Below are 26,617 nucleotides of genomic sequence, written 5' to 3' on the forward strand. Positions count from 1 at the left end.
TTTCTCAAGATTGCTTTGGCTATTCGGGGTCTTTTGTGTTTCCATACAAATTGTGAAATTTTTTGTTCTAGTTCTGTGAAAAATGCCAGTGGTACTTTGATAGGGATTGCATTGAATCTGTAGATTGCTTTGGGTAGTAGAGTCATTTTCACAATGTTGATTCTTCCAATCCAAGAACATGGTATATCTCTCCATCTATTTGTATCATCTTTAATTTCTTTCATCAGTGTCTTATAATTTTCTGCATACAGGTCTTTTGTCTCCTTAGGTAGGTTTATTCCTAGGTATTTTATTCTTTTCGTTGCAGTGGTAAATGGGAGTGTTTTCTTAATTTCACTTTCAGATTTTTCATCATTAGTGTATAAGAATGCCAGAGATTTCTGTGCATTAATTTTGTATCCTGCTACTTTACCAAATTCGTTGATTAGCTCTAGTAGCTTTCTGGTAGCATCTTTAGAATTCTCTATGTATAGTATCATGTCATCTGCAAACAGTGACAGCTTTACTTCTTCTTTTCCAATTTGGATTCCTTTTATTTCCTTTTTGTCTCTGATTGCTGTGGCTAAAACTTCCAAAACTAAGTTGAATAAGAGTGGTGAGAGTGGGCAGCCTTGTCTTGTTCCTGATCTTAGTGGAAATGGTTTCAGTTTTTCACCATTGAGGACGATGTTGGCTGTGGGTTTGTCATATATGGCCTTTATTATGTTGAGGAAAGTTCCCTCTATGCCTACTTTCTGCAGGGTTTTTATCATAAATGTGTGTTGAATTTTGTCGAAAGCTTTCTCTGCATCTATTGAGATGATCATATGGTTTTTCTTCTTCAATTTGTTAATATGGTGTATCACATTGATTGATTTGTGTATATTGAAGAATCCTTGCATTCCTGGAATAAACCCCACTTGATCATGGTGTATGATCCTTTTAATGTGCTGTTGGATTCTGTTTGCTAGTATTTTGTTGAGGATTTTTGCATCTACGTTCATCAGTGATATTGGCCTGTAGTTTTCTTTCCTTGTGACATCTTTGTCTGGTTTTGGTATCAGGGTGATGGTGGCCTCATAGAAGATGAGCCGTATCTTGAGGAGAATATTTGAAATCAATAACAATACAGCCTGAGAATTAAGTAATGTGGTTAAGCACCTTTGAATGATGCCATTTTTAAGAGCTGATTAGGAATAAATATGCCAATTGCAGCAGAGCTGATAGCTGAAATAAAGTGATGATTAATCAATTTGGGCCTGAGAGCCATGGAGGCCATCTTGGTGTTGAGAAATCTCGGGGCCTGATGGTAGCCCAGAGAAGGGACGAGAAAGGAGATATCAGAGTCTTCATGCAGAACCACAGCTCTACCCACCAAGGGGTTGACCATGGCGGTGTGGTGAGGAGGGCCTGGGGGCCGACAGAGGATTAGCTGTAAGCTGCTTAAGCTGTTCACGCAGGGCAAGCCAGCATCGCAGGGAGGAAATTATGGTGGGGGACACTGACGCCCCTAGGATTGTGTTTGGAATGCCCAATTACCATTCAACTGGGAAATGATTGGTCTTTTGGCCGCCCTGTAATCACCTCTCACCTGGACAATTGCACCGGCTTCCCAACAGGTCCCCACATGAGCTGGCGGATGCATTCCCTGCACTGTTAGTCACTAGAGTGATCTTTCCAAAGCACTGCTGTGATGCTGGCACTCACCTCGGAGAAACCTCCGCTGCCTCAGGGGCAAGTCCAGGTCCCTTAGCTTAGGGTTCAAGGCCCTTCGTGGTCCAGCTGTCCCTACTTGCCTCAGTTCCTCCTACTCCCCATTCCTGCCCTATGATGGCTCCACAAGAAGGTTTAGTGGGGCCAGATGTAGCCTGTTCTTTGTGGTGTTGTACAGACGTGGACCCTCCTCACCTCCCCGTCTGCTGAAACCCCATCCTTTCTCTGGCCTAATTCAAAGCCCACCTTGACTGTTCCTCCCCCCAACCCAAGCAGAACCAGCTGCTCTCTCTGTTACCATCATACCCTGAACAATCCTTTCCCTGTTTCATATCAGTGTCATCCACTCTTTCTTTTGTATTCCTTAAATACTTATTGGCACCTTTGCAGTGCTACTCACTGTGGTTGGCCCTGAAGAGAACACAGAAGTGGTTCCCACCCTCCTGGAACTCAGAGTTTCACACCAAGCATTTAATGCTCTATGCAGCTGTCCCTGCTCTGAGAGGCAAGTCACACTTGTTTAACTCACCTGGCACAAGGCAAGTGATCAAGAAGTGTTTGAATGAATGAATGAGAGATCAAACAAATGAATGAGTGGCAAAAGTGGATCAATGGGAGGGGTTACAGTGAAACAGGTTTTTTTCTGAGTAGAAGAAATGTAGGGCTGAGCTCCCAGGAACTAGAGGCATCCATGCAGAGGAAGACCATCCGTCAAGGAGGTTCCAGAAAAGACTCAGAATTAGCTGTGAGATTGAAGTTACAGTGATATGGATTCCAGGGCCAACCCCACCACTGACTCACTATGTGACCTCAGGTAGAGCACATCCTCTCTTTGAGCCTCAGTTTCCCCATCTGTAAAATGAAGACATCAGACTACAAATGGCCAATCGTGAGCCTTTGCTAGCATGAAGAAAACAGGGGGTACTTCTTAAATGTTGGTGGCTTCCAATGCGCCCCTTCTGCAGTGGACTATAATTAGTATTGGGCTATAGCCCATGTTAGGTGCAGAGAAAAATGGAGCAAGCATAAGATGATAGGAGGAAAATTAAGCACAAGATTAACAGGAGTATGATAAGTGTGAGTGACACTCCTGTGAGCTAGTGTAGGCCGGGAAGTCTTCCTGGAGGAGGTACGACATTGACCTAAAGGGTGAATAGGACTTAAATATTGAAGAAAGGAGGGGTGAATTCAGGCTGATGTGTAAGCAGCTCTGAGTCAGCAAGGCATTGTCCGAAAGGCCCCCTGTGGGTGCGTTCCCGTGCCACGTCCTCCTCCCTGTCCTAGAAAGAGGCTAGGAAGGAGACCCTGGTTAGAAGGCTGAGCTTCTTGCTCAAAGGGGGCAGATGTGGGTTCTTCTCTGCTGTGCTTTTATCCTGGCTTCCTGCCTTCAGCAGGCCTGAATCCTCCCGAGGCGCTGGGCAGCGACCCCTCCATGGGCAGGCTGAATGTGGTGGCTGAAGCTGAGCTCTCCGGGAAGGACCCTGGCTCTGGTCCTCGTGGCTCTGCAGGCTGTGGGCTCTGCTGCTCAGGAGAAAGGGGCTCTGAATTATCTGACGCTCCCTAGCAGGGGGGCTGCTACAAGCAGGTTAGCCAGGAACAGGCGGAGGATCCCACTCCCCAGGTTATCAAGCAGGACCTGGGTTTCCCTGGGGGGAGCTTGGGGTGGGGGATGGGCACGGCCGTCTGCTTGAGCTGCTCATCTTGTGAAGCCATCTGTCCACCGGCCTGCCCCTCACTCTTCTGCCTGACTGTCCATTGCCAGCGTTTACAACTCTGCGAGCCCTGGCGAGGGGCTCTGGGTGATGGGACACTTGCAGGGGCCCTTCCTGTTGGCTGCCAGCTGTAGCAAAGGTCAGAGGAGAAGGCAAGGTGTGCTGGTGTGAGGCTCCTGGCTTCTTACAACCTGCTTCCCCTCTCTGCTTCCTTCCTTCCCTTTCAGGACAGCAGAAGGACTCCTAAAGATTCCTAAGAGCTTATCATAGATGGGGGAAACTGAGGCTCAGAGAAAGCAAGAGACCTCCCAAAGATCCCAGGACGAATCAGCCAAAGAGCAGAGACCAGAGTCCCCTGACACCCTGTCCTGTTTGCTGTCCTGCACAGCACGGTGTCCTGGCCTTTCTCCCCACTGCACAGTGGAGCCCGGGGGCAGGTTCCCCACTCCCTGCGGTGCTCACGGGAGTCACACCTTTCTCCTCCTGCCTCTTCTTCCACCTCTGCCCTCCCTGCTCCGTGTGTCCTGGGCCCTCTGAGGCTCTGCTGTCTGGCCTGGCCCGGCTCTCCCTGTCCATCTCATTCAGCACCTGCAACCCTGAAGCTCTGACCCTTGGCCAAGGGTTGCGTTGTCACCAAGTTATAAACTTGGTCACGTACTTCTCTCTGGTTCTCTTCAGGTGGAGCCAAAATACGGCCGTGCCCAAGTGTTTGAGTGAAACACACGTGCTTCCCTGTTCCCTCCCACCACCCCTTGGCACAAAGGGTGCGGGGAGGAAGCCAGGGCACGCCCGATCCCATCCATCCTGCGGGGCCTGCAGAGGCAGCAGTGGGGAGGCCTAGGCTGGAATTGCAGGACAGCTGCTTCTGGTCCAGGGAGAGCACAGACTCTATCAGGGGCCCAGCAGCAGCAGAGCTGGCTGACTTCCTGCGTGCCCAAGAAAGGAGACAGGCGGTTCCTCTTTTTATGAGCTAACCAGACTGAATGCAGCTGCAGTGTCTATCAGCCGCCGCCGAACATACCCGGTGGCTGCTCTCTCACTTCTTCCCAAGGAATCATACTTATTCAAGTTCAAGCCAAGAAGTCTGTTACCATAACACAAAGTTGTTCTAGTAATAGGCCTAGAAAGTTCTATGAATAATACTGATGGCGGGTGCCCATTGGAAGGGATTCCTCTTTCGTGACACAGTGAGCCTGCAATCCCTGACTCAATCAGGTGAGCTCTGGGCTCTTCTGCCACTGACCACCATTCAAAGGCAACTCCTACACCAGGGCTTGGCTCCGACATGCTATATAGACTGAAGACAGTGATTGAAAATTGCTTGCAGAGCAATGTACTGGGAAGGTGCTTGGTGCCTCCTTTTTTGTTGTTGGTGGTTACAGACTTGCCAGGGAGGGTGCAAGTGCTTCTTCCCCTTTCTCCATTCTCACCTAGGAGAAAACAGCAGGGTGTTTCTCAAAGCTTGGCATCCTTTGTCCTCAGGGAATTTTTTTTAAATTTTTGATGTTTTAGAGCATGATGGTGGAATTTTTCAGTCCCTGGAGGAGGAGGTTTTGAGTTTGAAGAGGAAGGGCTGTAATAATATGTAGTCTGGTGATCTGAGAGAAGATAAATGTGGAGCCTTTGAGGATGAAGAGAGGGTTAGCATGGACCTGGGGCTGGGAGGAGCCTCGGGAAGGGCAGCCGGAGGGGATGTCGCCCCAGGAGCACCAACATCTGAGGTTGTCAGCACACCTCACACCCAGCAGATACTCAGCCACACATACACACACACACACACACACATGCCTTGTGAGGGGGCGTGTTTATTTAGAGGTCAAGGAGAGGTCAGTGTTTCCAATCTGGGTGGACACAGATGGGACAGGCATGGTGACCATGGGATGGGGTGGACGATGGGGGACTGAACTGCCTCTGCTTCTGAGAAGAGACCAAGCTGAGGGCCCCTAGGCACCACAGCTCTGGACTCTGGTTGCCCTGCTGATGCTCACACAAATCTAGGTGGGCTGCACTGGAGGTCGAACATTCCATTCAGAGCTCTCTGGCTTCTTTTCCTTTTTTTTTTTTTTTTTTTTAATTCATCAAACCATTACTTACCATTGACTCTGTTTTGGGCCATGTGCTTGGCACTTGGGGTATTGAGATGAATCAGACATTGACCTAATTACAGGCCCTGAAAGAGCTGGGGCCCTAGTGAGGAGCATTCCAGAAACCAAAGTAAGAAAAAGGACAACAGAGTAAGATAAAGCCAGTGTCAGGACCAAGGGAGCACCCCTCTGGGGTGCTGGAAAGGATTTCAGAAAATGTATGCCCCCAGATAATGGGTGTCTCTCACCACACCAGCGAGGTAGGTAGCTTTGATAACACCCCATGTTCCTAGCACTTGGCTTAAAGGAGCTTCCCGTCTACTTTCCCAAACGAGTCTCTCAATAACTGTGGTTTCTGATCTTATTCTCCAACACTCTCATCTTTCCCAGCTGTATAAACATTTGGGTGAAGCAACCGGGTAGAGGTAATTATTCTGGGAACTTAGCAGGCCCGCAGAGGGACATGCGTCCACGTTGGAGCGATGTCTCCCACCTCCGGTGAGAATGGCCCCAGCCGGCAGCTGGGGAGAGCACCGTACTCCTCGGGGCCCATTGCTCAGTAACAGCATCAGCCGCGCAAACAAACAGAATCCCTCTGAGTGACCCCTCCAACGCACCCCTCCTCTCAATGCAATCGCACCATAAATAACCACGTCCAGGCCAGGGACAGGGTGGGGACGGGTTTAACAGGGAAGAAGGCTGCTCAGAAGAGAGGCTTTTCCTCCTTTTGAGAAGCGGCTTTCATCTCCTGCTGGTCACGTCCTGATGCCTCCAGTCTGGGGCTGCTGGGAGTGGGATGAGAGAGGGGCTAGCCAGGACTGAGATGGCAGGCTGGGGGCTCCTGGGGACTGGTTCAAAGCCCCAAGGCCCTGTGTCCCCTTTCAGGACCTCAGGCATGGGCTGTTGATGGTCTCTTGTTTCTGGGAAGTGGGAATGAGGACTTTAAGTGAAGAGAAACCAGTGTTCCTGCAGCACGTGTGTTAGGCCTGTTTGCACGTGTTGTCACTGAACGTGAGCTGGATTGATTATTGCCCATCCATAGAAGAGGAAACTGAGCCTCAGAGAGGGTTGAGGCCCTTGATGCCACCAGCTGGGAGGAATCAGAGTTGGAAATTGAGCCTGAGTGTGTTGGAACCCTTAGCCGGGCTTCCCTCCATGGGTCCACACTTCCTGACTATCGCTATTGAGTTTGGTCAGAGGTGAGGCGGGGGTGGTGGCCTGAGGGTGCAAACACGAAGAAGGCACTCCCTCACAGGGTCCTGCAAGCGTAGGGCAGCACCTCAGAGTGGGGACTCGTGGCTTGTGGTGCCCTCGGGCTCCCCTCGCCTTGGCCTGGGAAGCAGCTCCAGGCCTCCCTCCGCTCACGCTTTACCTTCACGGGTTTTCTGGACTCTTTCCCAGGGACATGAAAAGGGATTATGAATGCAACCATGACACTGAGGACACAGGACAAGGCATCTGTATTTTTTCTCCATCAGATTAATCCACGGGGGCCATGAGGAGTCCCACGTCTGTCCCTATAGAGGCCTTTCCCCAGTGCACTGATTCACCTGAGACCCTCATGGCTGTGCAAATAAAAACAAATGGGTGCAGTGCTAACTCCTCGTCTGTATGAGTTTATTGTTGTCTCTGTGGTGGACGCTCCCACGCCCACGTGGTCCTCTCAGAAAGGCCAGACCTGCTGGCAACCCCTTTCCCACACACCCTCCGTCTCCCCACTTCCTGGGTGAAACAGATATTGAAGAGCCTTCCCTTCCATCTCTGGTTCTATGTTTCTAGGCCAGATCCCTGAAACTGGGCCCCTAGTCAGCGAGGAGGAATAATGGCGCTATGGTTTTCTTGCAGGTGACATGACTCCCTTCTGGGTCACTAAAGATGTCACGTCACTGATGGTGGCCAGTGATAATAACTGCCACCCACTGAGTGCACACTATCTGCTGGCCCCTTGCAGACAGTATTCCGCCCCGCAGAGGCAGTGCCAAAGCTCAGGCCTGGCAAGAGATTCCATGGTAAAAGGCTTCCTCCTTCTAAGCACCCGCCCACCTGCATTGCTTGAATGACATGCCTTGGTTCTTCGCAATTCCAGGGGACAGGTATGGCGTCCTGGTGAGTGAGAAAAGCAAGTTGCGGAATAGTACACAAAATAGAACATCATGATGTTAAACACACATGCAATAACACCACATTTTTTTCTGGCTACGTATGTAAAAGAAGGAGGACACACCCCACCAATAACGATACTCAGTGACCTCTTACAAGAGGTCACTGGATAGGAGGGGTGGTGGTCGAATGATATTTTAATCTTATCTATAATATTTTTAATTTTCTACAAGGAGCAGGTATCCTGATATCATTTACATAATTAAAATTCATTTTAAAATGAGAGGAACTGGCAAAAAATAAAATGGGTTCTGTGGCAATATTAGGAATGGCAAGTCTGAGAGTAAAACCTCTCTCTGCTGGCTTCTGAGCAGCCTTGGTTACTGCTGAGCCACTGGGAAAATTAACTGTAGTTTTGGTAGTAATTTCTCTGGAGAGCTGAGGTCCCCCAGCATGGGGACTAGAGGACTTTTTTAAAGTATATATTTGTTTACTACCGACAAGAGTAACATATATTCGCTGTAGACCATTTGCAAACTATAGAAAAGTATAAAAAGGGAAATGAAAATCCCTTGTAATCTGCCCACAGAGTCATAATCACGGTTAACATTTCAACCCAGGAGCTGATGTGGATTTAGACATGCCTGGCGTCACACCCCGCCTCTGCCACTCACTTGCTCTATGTAAAACTTAGTTCTTAGTTCTTAGAACTGTGAAAAGGGGAAGATAATACCTACATCGCAGGGTGAGGACTAATTAACTGACAGGGCTCTGCTGCATGTTTCAAGGAGCGCTCAGTAAACATAAATACTACCTGGTACTTGGCAGCATAATGCCTATATATATATGTATTTTTTCACCAAATTGGAATCATACAATATATACAGTCTTGTATTTTTTTCCTTTTTATTGACACTTTAAGATGTGCACTTTTTTTTTTTTTTTTTTTTTTTTTTGCGGTACACAGGCCTCTCACTGTTGTGGCCTCTCCCGTTGCAGAGCACAGGCTCCGGACGCGCAGGCTCAGCGGCCATGGCTCACGGGCCTAGCCGCTCCGCAGCATGTGGGATCTTCCCGGACCGGGGCACAAACCCGTGTCCCCTGCATTGGCAGGCGGACTCTCAACCACTGCGCCACCAGGGAAGCCCTAAGATGTGCACTTTTAACATGAGCATTCTTGCATCCTTGGGGACCTTCTATGGGGACTCTTGCTATGCTAGGCAGACTTGCAGATCTGGTGGTAAGAACAAGCGCAGCGTCCTGTCCTGCCCCTGCTCTAAAGCCTCCCATGGCTCCCATCGAATCCCCTCTTGATGTCTGGGTCCTTCAGAGTCTGGCCCTACTCTGGCTGCTCTGCCTTCTCCTGTCTGCTTAGCCTTCTCCACTCTGCATCTGTGGGGCCCCTGAGTCATCCTGACACCTCCAAGCGTCCTCCCCCTACCCAGAACACTCGTCTTTCTCCTGGCATTCATCCATTCCCAGTCTCTCCCTAGAGGCCCTGGTCCTCACTGTTCTGGTCACAATGACCACCCGCCTCGCACTCTCACTTCCCAGAGTACTGGTGTGAATCAAATGCTTTAGACCTTCACTTACTGTTTTGTGATAATTTTTGTCTCCCAGTTACATTGCATGTCTCTAATGACTGGATCTCATAATCTACCTCTTTTTTTATTGTAAAAGTTACCTAGCACAGTGCTGAGCACATAGAGCCACCCACCTGCATGTGGTGGGTGTTTTTGCGGATGAGTGACGAGGTGTTTTTTTGTTGGTTGGTTTTCCTACCTCAGGAATGTCTCCTGGCTAGGTTAGCTGTCAGCTGTAAACACAGGGACCTTGTTCCATGGCATGCATACCTGTTGTTTTTGTCTTTCCAGCATCCATTCCTCCTTCTTTTCATAACATTTTCCCATTCTCTGTCCATGTATTTATACGTGGGGCCCCATGCCAGGTCACAGTGATTGAGACAGGGATGGACCCAGAACTTAACCCAGCCAATGAAGTATTGATACATTCCTGGAACTTCTGCCAGAAGGAAGAAAGGGAGAAACAGTGCTCTTTCTCGGCTGATCTTTTGTTTTTAGGAGATGAGGGATTCTGGATGGGCAACAGCTGCCAAATGGAGGAACCCTGCCTGTAAATGGAGCCATTATAGGAAAAAACAGACGTAAGACATTCAGGGAGTGTTGGATGTGTTAGTATAAGATGGTGGTGTGAGAACCTTGGACCCAACCAAGCCTTCAACTAAATCCTGCTCCTGTGCTTTCAGTTATATGAGCAAAATGCTTTTTTTCCTTAAGCCAGTTTGGCTTAGGTTTTCTGCCACTTATAATTCAAAGACTCAAGACTCAAACACTCCAGTCTCCTGTTCTAAAACTCCTCCCATCTAAGCTCATTTTCTATAGAAACTGAGCATTTAGAAGCTGTAAGGGGTCCTGGAGTCCAAGTCCACCCTCCTGGCTCTTACTTCTGTTCCATGATTGCAATTTAGAGGTGAGGATCCCGAGACTTAGAGAGGCCTGACAATTCTCATAAGACCACACAGGGAGCTGAGGATGGAGCTGGGCCTCAGGGTCTCCCAGGACCAGACTGCGCTTGCCTCCCACGCCGAGAGGATGGTGTGCACAGCCATGCTCCATGGCAGCCACAGGGCTCACGAAGGCACAGCGGTCAGTGTTATCACGGGGGCTCCATGGGCAGCCACAGGGGACCTGAAGTGAGCAAATACACACAGCCTGCTTCCCATATGCCTTCCGAGAAGCCCAAGGGAACCCATTCTTATTGCTTCAAAGTATCAGAGGATCTGCTCCTGGTGGAGCCTGGCAGAAAGCTCGCAGTGCCAGGAGCATCCAACAGCGTCGGCTCTGGCTCCTCACGCCTGCCTGTCGAACCGGTAGCCCATAAGCATTATTGTCACATGCCACTGCATACACCTCTCCTGGGCTGGAGCAGTTACCTCAGCAGCGGCAAATCACAAAGTCACCACTTCCTAACTTCCAAGGGCATCAATCACGGAACTCGTTCTTGCTGAACTTGGATGCAGCCTAGGTCTCTTTCTCCAAGAAGCTCGAGGCAGCCACCACCAATGCCTTGAGCATTTAAAGTGAGGCCAAACACGTGGACGTGCTGTTGGAAAGGAGTTCTGATTAGGAACATTACACTACCTAGCACAGGTGCTCGACACACTATGGACTCTGATATTAGAGCTGGGCAGAGAGCTAAATCAGGAGGTGCTTATATGACCACCACATTTCATAAATCATGAAATGAAGCAGAGTTCAACAGAGGGGCATGATCAGTCAAAGGTCACCCAGAGAATTCGTGGCAGATATGGATCTAGAGCTCCTTCTTTGCCTGTTGATTCAGAGGCATGAGGAACCCAAAAAGGCTGGGATCTCCGTCTTCACTCCCAGTTCAACGGAATCATTGTGTCTCCTGATGGAAGCATTCTTCCCTTTGGAAATAAGCCCTCTAAGCGAACAGTGCATAATGTCATGGCACCAGGAAGGAAAACTTTTGCTAGAAAATCACTAGTTGTGACAGTGAATGGTAACCCTTCCCATTTCCATGCTTTGACTCCTAGACCCGAGAATCCGGGCAATGAAGAGAAACAGGACCACGTATTGGATGCTGATTTAGAGCATAGACAGCATCCTGGAGGGCATTGCCCTACCCTGCAAGGTATTGTCTCCAAATCATTCTGCTGCTGTATCAAGCCAGCTGCTACAGGTAGAAGAGGAACGTGGGAAGACCTATGAATTCCACGAGCACAGGCCCACTGCTGCACTTGCTGAGAGGTGAGTTTCTTGATCAAAACGACTCCATAGAATGCCATGATGGTGGTTAAAGCCTTTTGTTAAGTCCTTGAATGGGAACTTTGCTAGAGGCAATGCATGCAGGAAAGGCAAATCCTTACCCAGTGTAACTGACCATCATAGGTTCCAATCCCACCCATCCTTCAGTGCCCAGTTCACATTCATCTCTACCAGTAAGACTTTAAGAACCTCTCAGACAAATCTGACACTCGTTCATGCCACCAACACTTATTTAGCACCTTCTGGATGCCAGATGCTCTTCTTGGTGCTGGGAAAAGACGTGGTCCCTGCTATGACAGAACTTAGGAAACAGTCAGATGGAATCAATGGGCCCATTTCCTGTGTCCTCACAGCCCAGTGGGCATTGGTTCGACCTCATTGCTGGCAGTTTTCTCTCTGCCACGTGGCAGCGTCTACCTCTCCATCCCCATGGCAGCTTGCATAATGCTAAGGACATGAGATGTGCTGGAGAACCACTGGGAAAGCTGAAGAGAATGGTTTCGCAGCAGCCACTTCTCTGGATGTGGCCCTTGGGGATTCAGCTCCTCTAGGGAGGGAGCAATGTGAGCCGGGCTGCAGAGAGGGCCTTCCCTGCCGTCTGCTTGCTCGGCCAGGCATCCTTGCCACACTCAGTTCGGCAGAGTCCTTCCACTTGAGCAGGATCGTCCTCCTTTTCTCCAGGACCTGGCCAGCGCCCCCAACTTGAGCGAGTGTGAAAGAGGGCAAAGGAAGCTGTGTGTACTACTGGACACCACCAAACCTATTCCCCCATCCCAGCTCCTGGCAAAAGCCTTTCTGATGCCAACCTTGGTTCCTATGCCCCCTATGAACCCTCCACTCCTGTCTCTGAGTGCCCAAGATACGTTATTGATTAACATTGGCACTATCCGTCAGATATTGCATACCTACTGTGTGCCAGGCGTTGCCAATTTGTCACCTGATTGAATTCTCACAGCAGTTGTAGTGGTGGGTCTGCATTGGGCTTGCATTCACATTTGGCCCCTGAAGCTTCACCTCGGAGTACAGCAAGCCCACCTGAGCCCTGGCAGTGCAGGGGAGGAAGAGGAACGCGAGACTGAGAGCTGGCTCCGAGCCAGATGAGCTTGGGCAAGTCACTTCCCCTTTCTGGCTCTGGGATTTCCAGTCTGAGAAGTGAAATGTTTGGGCTGGACGATGCCTGGGTCCCTTCCATTGTAGCTCATAGATTTTTAGGCGCAGCATAAATGCCAAAGCCCTGACTCTCTGCCCACAAGGCTTTGCATGATCAAGAATTTTTGCATTCTGCCAAGAGCACCGATTTCCTTGTGAGTCTGCTTTTGGAACAACTCTGTTTGCTAGGAAGCTTCTCACTGATTCACTCAATGTCTGCATACCTACTTTGTGTGTGTCCACCAGAACTGGCATACTGCCTACTGCAGTAGACTGCACTTATTGGCCCCTATTCTTCTCTGCTCCCCATATCCACGAATAGGACATACTCATACTCATCACCTTGGGTGCAGCCATTTGACCTGCTTTGGGCAGCAGAGTGATGGTGCCTGGACCTGGGCTTCCAGAGGCCTGCTTGCATCTTGGCTCCTCTGCCATCATGATGAGACAAATAAGCCCAGGGAGCCCAATGGTCGCAGGAAGAATATGAGAATCAAGTGACATAGAGCTACTCCCAGCCACCCTACAGACACAGGAGCTAAGTCAGAGTTTTGTTATCAGCTTCTGAGACTCCCCGACTGTGCGCCACTCTGCATTTTATGTGGCCATGGCTAACTGAAACAGACTCTTAGGTGTTAAGAATCCAGACCTCATCTCTGGATGGGCTTGAGTGGTGATCTCACCAGTACCTCCCCACGGTCACCAAACCAAGACGTGACACTGTCTTCTCCTGCACTTTACACACTCTCTGGGATGGGGGCCTCAGTCCTTCCTGCGGCAGCCTGTGTCACATTTAGAAATACACAGTGGCTGAACTTCTCTATCATGAGTCAAACCCTCTCTTTTAACTTCCACCCGTTGACCCTCAGGACCACACAGGATAGATACATCCTCTTTCTTCCCAACAGCCGCTCAGAGGCGTGAGAAGTGCTCTCACGTGTTCCCCAACCTTTGCTTCTTCAGGTTAAACATCCCCCCACCCACCGTCTTCCGCCGCCTCTTGCCCCCGTTCGACAGCCCAGCCCTCTGCCACTCCTGTATCTTCACCAACCTGGGGCGGCTCTGTCTTTCTCCCTTGATCCACATGCCCAGAGAGGAACACAGTAGCTGGAAGGACCTGACTGCAGCAGAGAAGCCCAGGGCCGTCACTGCCCTCCTCCCGACACTACCGACACCCCTGAAAGCAGGAGAAGTGGCAGCCCCAGAACACGGACGCAGCCCCAGCCCGCCCTGGACAAGCCCAAGCCATTCTCACATGTGCTGTGGCCACACCAGGCCCCCACCCTCCTGAAACCGTGGATTTCCAAGTGTCCCAAGACATTTGGAACAAAGGAGCCAATGCTCCTCTGAGCGCGCTTGCTGCCTGTGTTGCCAGGAGAAGGGAAGGCTTGCAAGCCGGCCCCGCGGCAGGCAGCGGTGACAGGGATGTTGCAGGAGCCCCCGCTCCTGAGAAGTGCAAGGCAGGCCAGGGTGTCTCAGGTCAGTAATACCCAGTTCATCTCAGAGTCTCTCCACTCCTGAACTGGTGGAGAAGCACCCTCTTAGGACCTGCTGGGGCTAGACAGTTAGGCTGCAATGAGCTGGAATCAGTTTCAAAAACAAGTTTTCTTCAGGGCAGTCCCTGACATCCACGGCCTCATCATCGATTACTCGGGCACTTGGCCGGAGCACGGCAGTACTGTGAACACGTGCAGGCCCTGGGTGCCTGGAGGTCTGCGTGACGCAGGGCACAGACCATTTGGGCCACAAGTGGAGCGCAGCCTTGTTTACAGAAAAGACTTTTCAGCATCCTGGGCGAGTCCGAGAACCTGTTCCAGGGGTCTGGTAGAACCAGGAACCTGGGTGACTGCCTGGGCTGAAGCAGGCCTGCCTGCCCTAGAAACACATCTTAGGTGATCTCATGCATCTTTGTGGTGGCTGTTTTATTATCCACAATCTAGCTTGGGGGGGGGGGTGGCTTCTTCTGTGCCCAGGCTGTGTCTGGTTAGATGTCACAGAATCTGGGCTGGAAAGGATGTGAAAGATCATCCGTCCAAGACAGGCTGAATTTTTTTCTATAGCTTGTGTGTCTTACACTCCTCTGGTCAAAGGAAGTCCATTGCCTGCCCCAATTGGCTTACAGTGACCTGAAATTGACTCCCTGTGGCTTCCACCCACTGAGCCCGGCTCTGTCCCCTGCAGTCACATAAACCAAGTCCCTCCTTCATAACGAGCCCATCAGTGAAGACACCAACCACAGCCCTCCTTTACCCTCTTCATCAAGCCAAGTGGCCCCGTTCCCTCTGTTCTGTCTGCACAGTGCTTGTACGGCCGAGTTTCTGGCCCGTCACACCCTGTTTCAAGAGGAAATAACCTCTGTCTAGTGTCCTACCAAGCCTGGTGTGTCAGGTAGACCATTAGACAAGGAAGTGGACCAGCTGGATTGGTGCAGATGGTCTCTCTTATAACATCCATTCTCTTAAGCCTGTCCACTCACCTGGAAAATGGGATGATGCAGGTAATGTAAGAGACATCAGTGTGGAACTCCAGTGCTATTACTGGCATGGGGCTGAGTGTAGGCCGTCACTGTGACTGTACGTTGATACCAGTGCTCCATTACTGGTGTTGACAAAGAAGGGCCATCCTTTTGGTACCATTGCCAGGGCAGTGGGGCTGGGGTCAGTCTTGTTATCTGCTCCTTCTCAGAGTCAGCTGAGATTCACCCTGTAGATAGATGCAATTGAGGGAGCCAAGACCCAGAGGAAGGGCCTTTACCTAGTGTATTAGTCAGGGTTCTCCAGAGAAACAGAACCAATAGGAGACAGATGTATATAGAAACAAGTATAGGTAGATAGGTACATAGATAGCTAGATAGATATGTAGATAGCTAGATAGATACTGATTTATTACAAGGAATTGGCACATATGATTGTAGAGAACTGGCAAGTCCAAAATCTGATGGGGGATACTTCCCTAGTGGCTCCGTGATTAAGAATCCACCTGCCAATGCAGAGGACATGGGTTCAATCCCTGGTCCGGGAAGATCCCACATGCCGCAGAGCAACAAGCCCGTGCACCACCACTACTGAACCTGCGCTCTAGAGCCCTTAAGCCACAACTACTGAGCCCTTGAGCCACAACTACTGAAGCCCATGGACCTAGAGCCCATGCTCCACAACGAGAGAAGCTACCGCAATGAGAAGCCTGCACACCGCAATGAAGAGTAGCCCCACTCGCCGCAACTAGAGAAAGCCCGCGTGCAGCAACGAAGACCCAATGCAGCCTTTAAAAATAAATAATAAATAAATTAATTAATTTAAAAAAATCTGATGGGGGAGGCCTGCAGACACAGGAAAGAGTTGCAGTTGGGGTCCAAAGGCAGCCTGCTGGAGAATTCCTTCTTGCATGGAGGAGGTCAGTTTTTCGTTCCATTGAGACCTTCACCTGATTGGATAAGTCCCTCCCACATTATAGAGGGCAATCTACTTTACTCAAAGTCGGCCTCTTTCAATGTACATCTCATTCAAAAATACCCTCACAGAAACATCCAGAATAATGTCTGACCACATATCTGGGCACCCTGGCCCAGCCAAGTTGACACATAAAACTAACCATCCCACCCAGCTAGCTTCTCATCCAAGGATAGGGCACACAGAATGCAGGAGGGACTTGGGATGCGGTCATACTTGGCTGGGATTCTTTTTAAAGGACAAAAAAAAAAAAATCCTTCCTAGGACCTCAATTAGTTTCTCACATTTACATGAACTAAAGACAATGCCTGATGTTCACTGCAGCATTTGACTACAATGAAAATGGTTACAAAATATAGCACAGCCACCCAGCCATCAAAACTGATGTCCTGTGTATGAATACTTAGTTGGGAAGATGTTCATAATATACATAATTTCCAAAAGTTACAATGTATTTTGTATAATGTGATCATCATTTCTAGTAAAGATATAGATTATATTCAGTAAGGTGTTAACAGCATTCATCTCTAGATATTGGAATTATGGGTCTTTTGCCTTCCTTTCACTGGCATGTACTGTATAACTTTCCCATTAAGAGCTGGTGCCAAAGAAAATCTTGTGCCAAAGATCTTGTGCTAAAGAAAACAATAAACAAATAAAAGATCTTCAGGTAAACAAAATGATTTTTATATAGTCATTTCTGTCATCTAAAAATTTAGAAATCTCCAAAATATATATGGCAGCACCTCCTTTGTCTGAGTTATGTTCCAGCTAAATTTAACTAAACTTTTACGTGCCAGAGCCTGTGGGTTTTGTTGGTGGTGGTGTTATTTTGGTTAAAAAAGTGCTTTTTAATATTTTTGATAGGATTTAAGAAAGCATGTCATAAAAACTAGTAAGTATTGTGCACCTATTATTTCTAGAAGATATTCCATCCTTAGACACTGGCCACAATTAATTCCTTCTCAGTCCTGTTTACAAATAACCATTACTTTTTTTTGCTCTCAGCTGTCACTTCTGCTAAAGCCTCTGGGCTCTTATCTTTGGTTATTTCACAATAATTATGTGTCTGAGGCTCCCTGAAGGAAGAAGCATCTCTTCTTTTCCCTGGAGTCACATGCATAGGCTTTATAACAGTTGTTTCTCACCTGGTTAATGGAGCCTCATTGTGTGTCAGTGTTTCTCAGCCTCGCCACTGCCGCCACTTGAGGCTGGATAATTCCTTGTTGTGGTTGCTGCTCTGTGCACCGTATGAAGCTTAGCATCATCTGTGGCCTCTAACCACTAGATCCCAGTAGCAAACTCCAAATCGTGACAACCAAAAATATCTCCAGACATTACCAAATGTCCCCCGGGGGGCAAAATCGCACCTGGCTGGAAACCACTGCTGTACATCATTAACTACCCACATACTCCAGAACAATAGGGGTTAGAAGGGATGATCAGATAAGCATCTGGAGGGACAGAAAAAGGCCTTGGCTCGTGTGGTCCCTCCCACACCTCCTACCCGTGCCAGTCTGATTGGATCTGATTGAACATGTGTCTCTGGAATCCAGCTAGGTGCGCCCCTGCATAGACCCACACTGCCGTGAGCACAGCACCTACCTCCTAGGAGCATCATTCTGAGACAGGCAGCAACCGCACAGAAGCCAGTGGAGAGAGTCTGCTGGGAAGAGGAAGCTACAGGAAGGTGGGGAAGAGGGGAAGATGTGTACACATTTGAAGGGCATTTAAAAAGCCAGAGGAAAATAAAACTGGACAAACAGGTGATGAGGGATGGGGGATGCCTCATGTTGGGCCCAGGCCTCAGCTGGGTCTGGTCCCCTCACAGTTAGCCCATAGGACACTCATAGGACCTTCCTTCACCCCCGTTCCCTGAGAGCGGGGCCTGCTATCAGGGAGGTCATTTTAGCCATAGAGGGACTGGGGCTAAAGGAAAGGAAAATGCCCTTCCTGATCTCTTTTAAGTCTGCCTCCGTAACTTCGTGCTGCTTTTAGCCTTGGTGTGAGAAGACTACAGCAGACCCCCATCTGGAGCTGGGGAGATGAGGAAGGGGGTCATGCTTGGAATGTAATCAGTAAAGCTTCGTGGCTCTGAGAGGTGTCCTAGAACCCAGGCTCCAGTTTTTCCCGATTTGTTCAGGTCCTGAGAGTAGCCCATCCTACATATACCATCAGAATATTCTTCCACCAACTTGGAGCTCCCACACCTTCAATGTCTCCCTGCTTTCCAAAAGAATATTTCAGTAGCACAGAATGGTCTTTGTATGTGTTTCCTGGGCCTGCCGTAACACATCCCCACAAACTTGGTGGCTTAAAACAACATATATGTATTAACTCACCGTCTGGAGGCTAGAAGTCTGAAATCAAGGTGTCAGCAGGGTTGGTTCCTTCTGAAAGTTCTGAGGGAGAATTGTTCCATGCATCTCTCCCAGCTTCTGGTGGCTGCTGGCTGACCTTGGTGTTCCTTGGCTTGTAGCTGCATTGCACCAGTCTCTGCCTCCATCTTCACTTGTCCTTCTCTGTGTCTGGATTCTTTCCATCTCTTTTCTTACAAGAAAACTTGTCACCAGACTGAGAATCCTACCTGATAATCCAGGATGATCTCATCTCAAGATTGTTACTTAATTACATCCGCCAAGATGCTTATTCCAAATAAGGTCACATGCACAGGCTCTGGGTGGACATATCTTTGGGGAACCCACCATCAATGTCAGTGCAGTCTTCAAGGGCCTCCAGAGTTGGGTTTGCTTGGTTTCATTCATTTGCTCAGTTACTGACTCGTTCATTTGGTCAGTTAGTTGGTGAGTTAGTTAATGAGCAATGCTTGGCACTTGGGGAGGGAGAGAGACAGGATGACCTCTTCTTGGATCTGTCAGCCCTCTTCTGCACATCCCCATCTGGACCAGCCTCCTGCCTGTTTTCCCTGGATACTATTCCTTCCCCACTTCCATCCACGCTCCGGTGCTCAGAGTTCTGAATCCTTGCTACTCCAATAGAGAATGGTATCTTAACATGTCTTTAATTTGCATTTCCCTAGTGCTAACAAAGATGAACACCTTTTCATGTGCCCACTTTCCATCCATATATCTTCTTTCATAAAGCATCTGCTCAAATACTTCGCCCACTTTTTATAGGGTTGTTTTTTTTAAAATAAATTTATTTTTGGCTCCGTTGGGTCTTGGTTGCTGCACGTGGGCTTTCTCTAGTTGCGGCGAGCGGGGGCTACTCTTCGATGTGGTGCACAGGCTTCTCATTGCTGTGACTTCTCTTGCTGCGGAGCATGGGCTCTCGGCACGCGGGCTTCAGTAGTTGTGGCACGCGGGCTCAGTAATGTGGTTCGTGGGCTCTAGAGCTCAGGCTCAATAGTTGTGGCACACAGGCTTAGTTGCTCCACGGCACGTGGGATCTTCCCGGACCAGGGCTCGAACCCGTGTCCCCTGCATTGGCAGGCGGATTCTTTTTTTTTTTTTTTTTTTGCGGTGCATGGGCCTCTCACTGCTGTGGCCTCTCCCATTGCGGAGCACAGGCTCCGGACGCGCAGGCTCAGCAGCCATGGCTCACGGGCCCAGCCGCTCCGTGGCATGTGGGATCTTCCCAGACCGGGGCACGAACCCGTGTCCCCTGCATCGGCAGGCAGACTCTTAACCACTGCGCCACCAGAGAAGCCCGGCAGGCGGATTCTTAACCACTGCACCACCAGGGAAGTCCTAGGGTTGTTTTCTTATTACTGGTTTTTGAAATTCTTTAAATATTCAGCTACAAGACCTTTATATTCTGTCAATCTGTGGCTTATTTTTCACTCTATTAACAGTGCTTTCAAAAAGCAGAACTTTTTAATTTTGATGAAGTCTGGTTTATCAATTTGTTATTTCATGACATAAAATTATTCATTTAAAACAAGGAAAGCTGAGTGGTTTACAAGATGCAATCGTTTAACATTTATGCAGAACCTACTATGTGCCAAGAACTGTTTGGCCCCCTGGGGAAAAGAGTAAAAGACATGATCCCTGGTTTCCAAGTGCTCAGAGCATAGTAGGTGAGGGGAAGTGAGTGCTTATTATATTAGATAGGCATTATCAGTGCCATAGAGAAGAACAAAGAGGATAATGGAGTTCGTAGGAGAAAAGAGAAGGAAAAAAAGATACAGGAGAGTGGAGTCAGCATTTTGAACTAGGTCACGCCCTGAACGACATAGAGAAAATATTTTTTGCTTTTGTTTCTGAAAAGGCCATCTTGACTATTTGTTTTCCCTTTGAGTGGAGGATGAAATATTGGGCAATATTTAAAATATTTAAGACTTAACTTAAAACAGGAGAGGTTTGTGTCAAATGTGGAGAAGAGCTTGACCAGAGAGGATGTCAAGAGGAGGGAAATAAGACAGAGAATGAAGAAGAAGAAGAAAAAAAAAAGGTTAGTAGCAAAGAAATATCAAGGGAAGTCTCTACTCGTAAAATAGAAATTAATGAATTACAGAGCAAGGACATTAAGAAAGATCTTTAAGAGGTTGCAGGAAATGGGAGAATTAGGGCAAAGCTGAGCTGTCATGTGGAACATGTTACATAACAAACTACTGGTTAAAGCTAATATAAGCTTTATATTATAAAGGTAAGGGACAGCATGTACCCAAGAGAGATGAAATGCGAGAGGATATAACACTTGGGATCCAAGCCATGACTCAGTTCAGCTCGCTTCGCTAAGTACCCTGTGCTGCTCTAGGCCAGGCATCCTCTGGAGCTTGTATGTGAACTTGGAATGGAATCCTCCAGTCCATCATGATTTGGGGGATGTGGAGCGTGCATTTTTTTACTGCAATGCCTCAGGGAACCCTTTTCATGTTGTATTTACTCTGGAAGTTGCTTCATTCAAAACATTAAAAATCAAGGGCTACGAAAATCTTTTCTTCCGCTGTGATGTAGCTCAGAAGCACAATAGAGTGGGAACGGTGAGAATGACAGAGCAGATTGGTGCTCAGAGAGAGAAGTCGCTCCTCGGATGCAGTGGAATCTGTTCCAGCATCTGATGGTCAACATGCTGACAGGAGGGTTGAGGACAGCCAGGGTGAGAGATGCCGAGTTGGTGGAGAATTTCCACCTAAAGTGTAAAATGTGTGTGATCACAGATGAAGACATCGTCTGCATTTGGAATCAAAGCCCAGCCACGACCCCTCCAACACGGAGCAGCAGGGACCACAGGGCAGTGAGGGGTGCAGGGGAAGAGAAGATGACACCGAATCAAGATGAGAAGCAGGCAGTGCCATGGCCACCTGAGGTCTTTTGTTTTCCATCTCCGTAGAGTGAGCACCAACGCTGAGCGGTGTCTCTGTGTTTTGTCTGTGTAATTGAGCGTAAGGTGACAGGTACTTTGTCTCAAGCAGCAACCTCAGTTGTGGCAACAATCTTATTTAGGATTAAACTGCAACTAAACAAAAAGTAAAGTGTAACAGTGACTTACACAAGATAGAAGCTTGTTTATTTTTTATATAAAAGTCTGGGTAGGCAGGCCAATATATATTGCACCCCACTAGGTCAGGGGCCCAGGGACCTTCTAAATGACCACCTTGCCATCCTTGCAGTGTGGCCCTTGCCCTCCTAGTCCAAGGGGGCATTTATGTTCCAGGAGAGAGAAAATGATGGAAAAGAAGGGATGAAGTATTCACACTGGCTCTCCTTAGCAAAGGTCCTGGAAGCTGTTACACAACATTGCTGCTAACATCCCATTGGTCAGGACTTAGTCACATGGCCGTGCAAGGGAGGCTGGGAGATGTGGTCCTGGTTCAGGGCAGCCATGCAGTGCACCCTGGTAAACATTCATTCCTATGAGAGAAGGGGACGTGGGTTTTGGGTGACAATATCTACTACACTGACCAATCCTTCACAAAGTTGTAAATTAGGGGAAAAGCGGAGGCATTGTAACATATTGAACGGCAGGCTAATGCGCAATTGTGGATTCTGGTCCCCAGAGTGGGCACATCAAGTACACAGTTCTCCAGTAGAGGCATCCCAGGAAGGCAAACGGAGAAGTCATAGGACTTAAGAGAGTCACAGGACAGTGTTAAAAAAGGAAAAGGGAGAGCAAGTGAAGAATCACGTTCAGGGGCACACGTTTTCTCCTGGAACTCGGGAGCATAATGGGGAAAAAAGCAGCAGTTTGAGAGTCTGCATTGAAAGAAAAAGGAAATAAGTCAAGAGAGAGGAATGACTGGAGTGGGGGATGGCATTTGAGGAGCCGAAGGATCGATCATTGATGGTTGGGTTTTTTTGTCTTTTGGTGGTTGGAAAAGACCGCAAATGGAACAAGCTTTTCCTGAATATCTGCTGTGTGCAGGTCTCCTATTGGGACTTTGAGGTGAAGGAAGAGAAACAAAACAGAGCCCCTGCCCTCAGGGAGCTTCCATTCTCAGAATGTAAACTCACCCACGATGCTTGATAATACTCAAACTCACCCCTGCAAAAATGTCATCTCAGCCTGTAAACAAGGTAGCTGAAATCTTTACCAAGCAAGCGTTGAGTATGTTTAATAGCTCAAGTTCTGGCATCAGACACTGACTTTCAACCCCTACATCTGTCACTTATGAGATGATTCACTCATCCTGGTTTGCCTGGGACCTCCCCAGTTTATCACTGAAAGTCTCACATCCTGGGCACCCTAGCTACTTACAAACTTCGTGTCCTTGGATAAGTTACTTGATCTCTTTGAACTTCAGTTTCTTTAACTGTAAAATGTAAATAATAATAATTCTGACCTAGCATACCTGTTGTGATGATTAAATGGGGACATGTTTAGAGAGTTTAGCAGAACACTTGGTTCTACAAGTGTTAATATTATGATTTATTATTACTGTTATTATAACAGTCATGGATTTGATGGATCCACATACATTTTTTTTTTGATTCACATACATTTTACCTGCCTTCTCCTGGATGGCAACTACATGCTGTACTCGAAAAAGTGAAACTGAGTATTTATGATGGTTTCATAATATATTTCTGTGAATGGCAAGGAGCTACTGTTATTGAGGAATTTTCTTTTCAAATTTAATATAGATTGCTAATTTGCCTTCTTTCACCTTCTCTGTATACTAATCTTTTTTTTTCGTTGTCATGGGATCTGAAATGAGAATATCCTGTGAACAGTCATGTAAAGCAATTGTCTGAAATGTTATAATAAATTTACTTTTAAAAGGCAAATTCAGGAAGGTTATAGGAACGATAGGGAAAATTTTCTTAACATTCCTATTTTTATTCATTCCTTCTTTCAAAAGATATTTAATTGTGCTATTATTAGTTGTCAAGCAACATGCCAGGTGCTGGGTACACAGACTGAAAAGCCCAAGTCCCAGCCCTTAAGGATCTCATGTGGGGAGACGGGCATATAAGAAATGTCCATCACTATGCAATAAAGACAGAGATGGAAGTACTCCCCAGGTTGATGACAAGCCCTCCCCATACTTGGTGGAGTCAGATGGAGTCTCTAAAAGAAGTGAAGGATGAGCTAACCCCTGCATCCCAGGTGGAAGGAGAGGGGGGAAGATCTAGGTAAAAAGCCCCAGAGCCATCCAGGTTCTCTTAGGTTCTGATGACTTGGAAAGTGATGGAGACCTTGTTTGCAAATCCATCCACCAAATATTTGCTAAGCACCTAATACATGGATGGTACCATTAAATATCATTTACACACAAGACCCAGACTCTGTCCTTGGAAAGCTTAGGGCTTAGAAGGGGAAATAAGATGTGCACACAAACAACCAATGCAAGTTATCTGTTACGGACTGAAAGTTTGTGCCCTCTCAAAATTCATATGTTGCAGCATTAACCCCAGTGTGTGTGTATTCAGAGAGGGAGCCTCTAAGGAAGTAACTAATGTTAAATGAGATCATAATAGTGGGGCTCTGATCCTCTAGGACTAGTGTCCTTATAAGAAGGAATGGCAGACAGCTCTATCTCTTTCTTGCTCCGTCTCTCTCTCTGCATGTATGCACCAGCAAGGAGGAAAGGCCATGTGAGGACAGAATGAGAATGTAGCATCCGTAAGCCAGAATACAGGCCTTCACGAGAAACCAAATTGGCCAGAACCTTTATCATGGGCTTGTAGCCACTCAAACCGGGAGAAAATACGTTTCTGTTGTTTAAGCCACTGAGTCTATGGTATATATATATTTTTTATGGTATTTTCATTATGGCAGCCCGAGCAGTCTAAGACAAGCCCCATGGTGTGCCATAAGGGAGAGGAACAAAGTAGCATTGAACTGGGGAGGAGGGGAGATAAGTGCTGACTGGGGGAGCAAGACTTGCTGGAGGACGCGACCTTGAACTGAGGCTTAAACACTTGGAAGCACTTGGAAGCACTTGGATTTAGGTGAAATTGATAGTGGAAGATCATTCCAGCTAAAGGAAATATTGCAGGCTCAGCCGGCAGTAGGAAAACGCAGACCTTCCATTTGCCTGGAGAGTCTGGTGTGTGTGATATGGAAGAGTGTGGGACACGCTGGGTCACGTTGTAAAGGGCTTTGAAAGTCAGAATGAAGACTGTGGGCTTCCTTTAGGGAGCACTGAGGACTCACTGCCGACTTGGACAAGGGGAGTTCCGTTTGGCACTGTGTCTTCAGCGGACTAATCTGGAGATCTCAGAGAGGCTCAGACCTAGAAGCTCTGGCAGGTGAGAGTTAATGAGGGTGCAGCCCAGGGCAACAGCCACGGGAAGGTAGACGAGAGAGAGCCAGAAGGTGGCATCGACCACATTTTGCATCTGTTGGATATGGATGAGAGGAGAGTGAGAAAAATATATTCATTATCACCGAGAGTTGAAAACAAAGTATGTTCCTAAAATCATCATGCTGACTTATCAATTTCCAGATTGCTTACTCCTAGAATGTCTTGAGGATGAGAAAATTTAACATCAGGACACAGGACACTGGCTCTTCCTTTTGTGCCCAGCTGCCACCCAGTTTCGAACCTGAATGATGGGGCCACTAAAAGTGATCGTGTGGGCCTCCCTGGCGGTGCAGTGGTTGAGAGTCCGCCTGCCGATGCAGGGGACATGGGTACGTGCCCCGGTCCGGGAGGATCCCATATGCCGTGGAGTGGCTGGGCCCGTGAGCCACGGTCGCTGAGCCTGCGCGTCTGGAGCCTGTGCTCCGCAAGGGGAGAGGCCACAACAGTGGGAGGCCCGCATACCGCACAAAAAAAAAAAAAAAAAAAAAAAAGTGATCATGTGACTAAGACTAGAATGAGCTTTGGGACAATGTAATGTTTTCCTTCTAGTCATTTGGGCCTGAGGGCGCACCAAGCCATTGGGAAAGTACCACTATCTCTCCGAGAGGTTGAAGCTGAGAGAGTGGATTCAGAGGTCCAAGGAACTAGAGGAACACCCTTGTACAGGCAGCAGAAGACATAGCCCTGCGGACAGCCCACACTTAGAAGGTTAGGGAAGGAAGGAGAAAAACAAGAGAAGCCTTGAGAATAATCGGGAAGCAAACTGGTATGATGTCAGATCAGCAACCATCTGGAGGAGGGAATTTCAGGAAAGAACTGGGCCAATGGCTGTCAATTCTAGAAAATGTGGACTTTAAAATATACATTTATCGTGAGATCGAGCTATCCCATTCCCTGGAGAAGAGAATAGACAGCCATCTGCCCTGGATGGCTTAACTATTCCCGGCCTGAGAGAGGCTTTTGGACCAATGCACACAGGGCCCTTAGGATGAGCCCACACACTTTGGTCTCCTGTCCTCCTAGTGGACCATTCTTCTCCTGGGGGATGTAACAAGAGGTGAGCACAGTAGGCACAGCCAGCAAATCTATACTCGGGAAAGGTGCTGGAGAATGTCCCAGTTAAGGAAAGTTAGACAGATTTCAAAGACCTCGAAAATCCAGTGCATTGCTTCCCAAGCATAATGTACTAATGGATCACGGATTTATAATGCAGGAATTCTGGGGCGAGGCCTGAAATTGTTCATTTCCGAGAGTTTCTGGGTAATGCTGAAGTGCCTGGTTATCTGACCACATTTGGAGCTGCAAAGGTCTAGAGCAGAAGGTGCAAACTGGTGGCCCTAGGACCACACATTATATGCAAGTGTGCCTTTCTTGGTCAGCATAAGGTTCTAAAAAATTAGAATTAGTTGAAAACATTAAAAAATCTGAAGATTTCATTTAAAAAAATCCAGGTTCTGTCTTCTCTTGAAACCCTCAAGAATGCTGGCAATACTGGGCCTACATACCAATGTGGCAGCAAATGTTGACCTGATCTGCAGCTGCCCACTTTAGCAGGGCATCCACCCTCCAATCGCCCAAGGCCTCACCACCAGGCCTGCTTCACACCCTCATGGTTTTCCATTCCTGATCTAGAGCAAGCCCCTCATTCGACAGAGGGGAAACCCAGGCCAGGGAGGGACAGGAGATGATGGATGTTCTCCTTGGAACCAGCAGCATCTTGTTTCTGCATCTCTGGATCTGTGAGCTCTGAGAGGGACCCAGTCCCTGCTGTGGAATGACCAAACATCCTGCCCAACATCATGCCAGGGCCCAATAACAGAGGCTGGAATCTTGCCTGCAAGGCCCCTTTTCCAGGTCCCCTTGCCCTTCATTAGTGAACAGTCCAGGTGAGACAGCATGGGTGGAA

Source organism: Mesoplodon mirus (assembly GCF_964341445.2).
Source record: "Mesoplodon mirus genome assembly, chromosome: 2".
Taxonomy (NCBI): Eukaryota; Metazoa; Chordata; class Mammalia; order Artiodactyla; family Ziphiidae; genus Mesoplodon; species Mesoplodon mirus.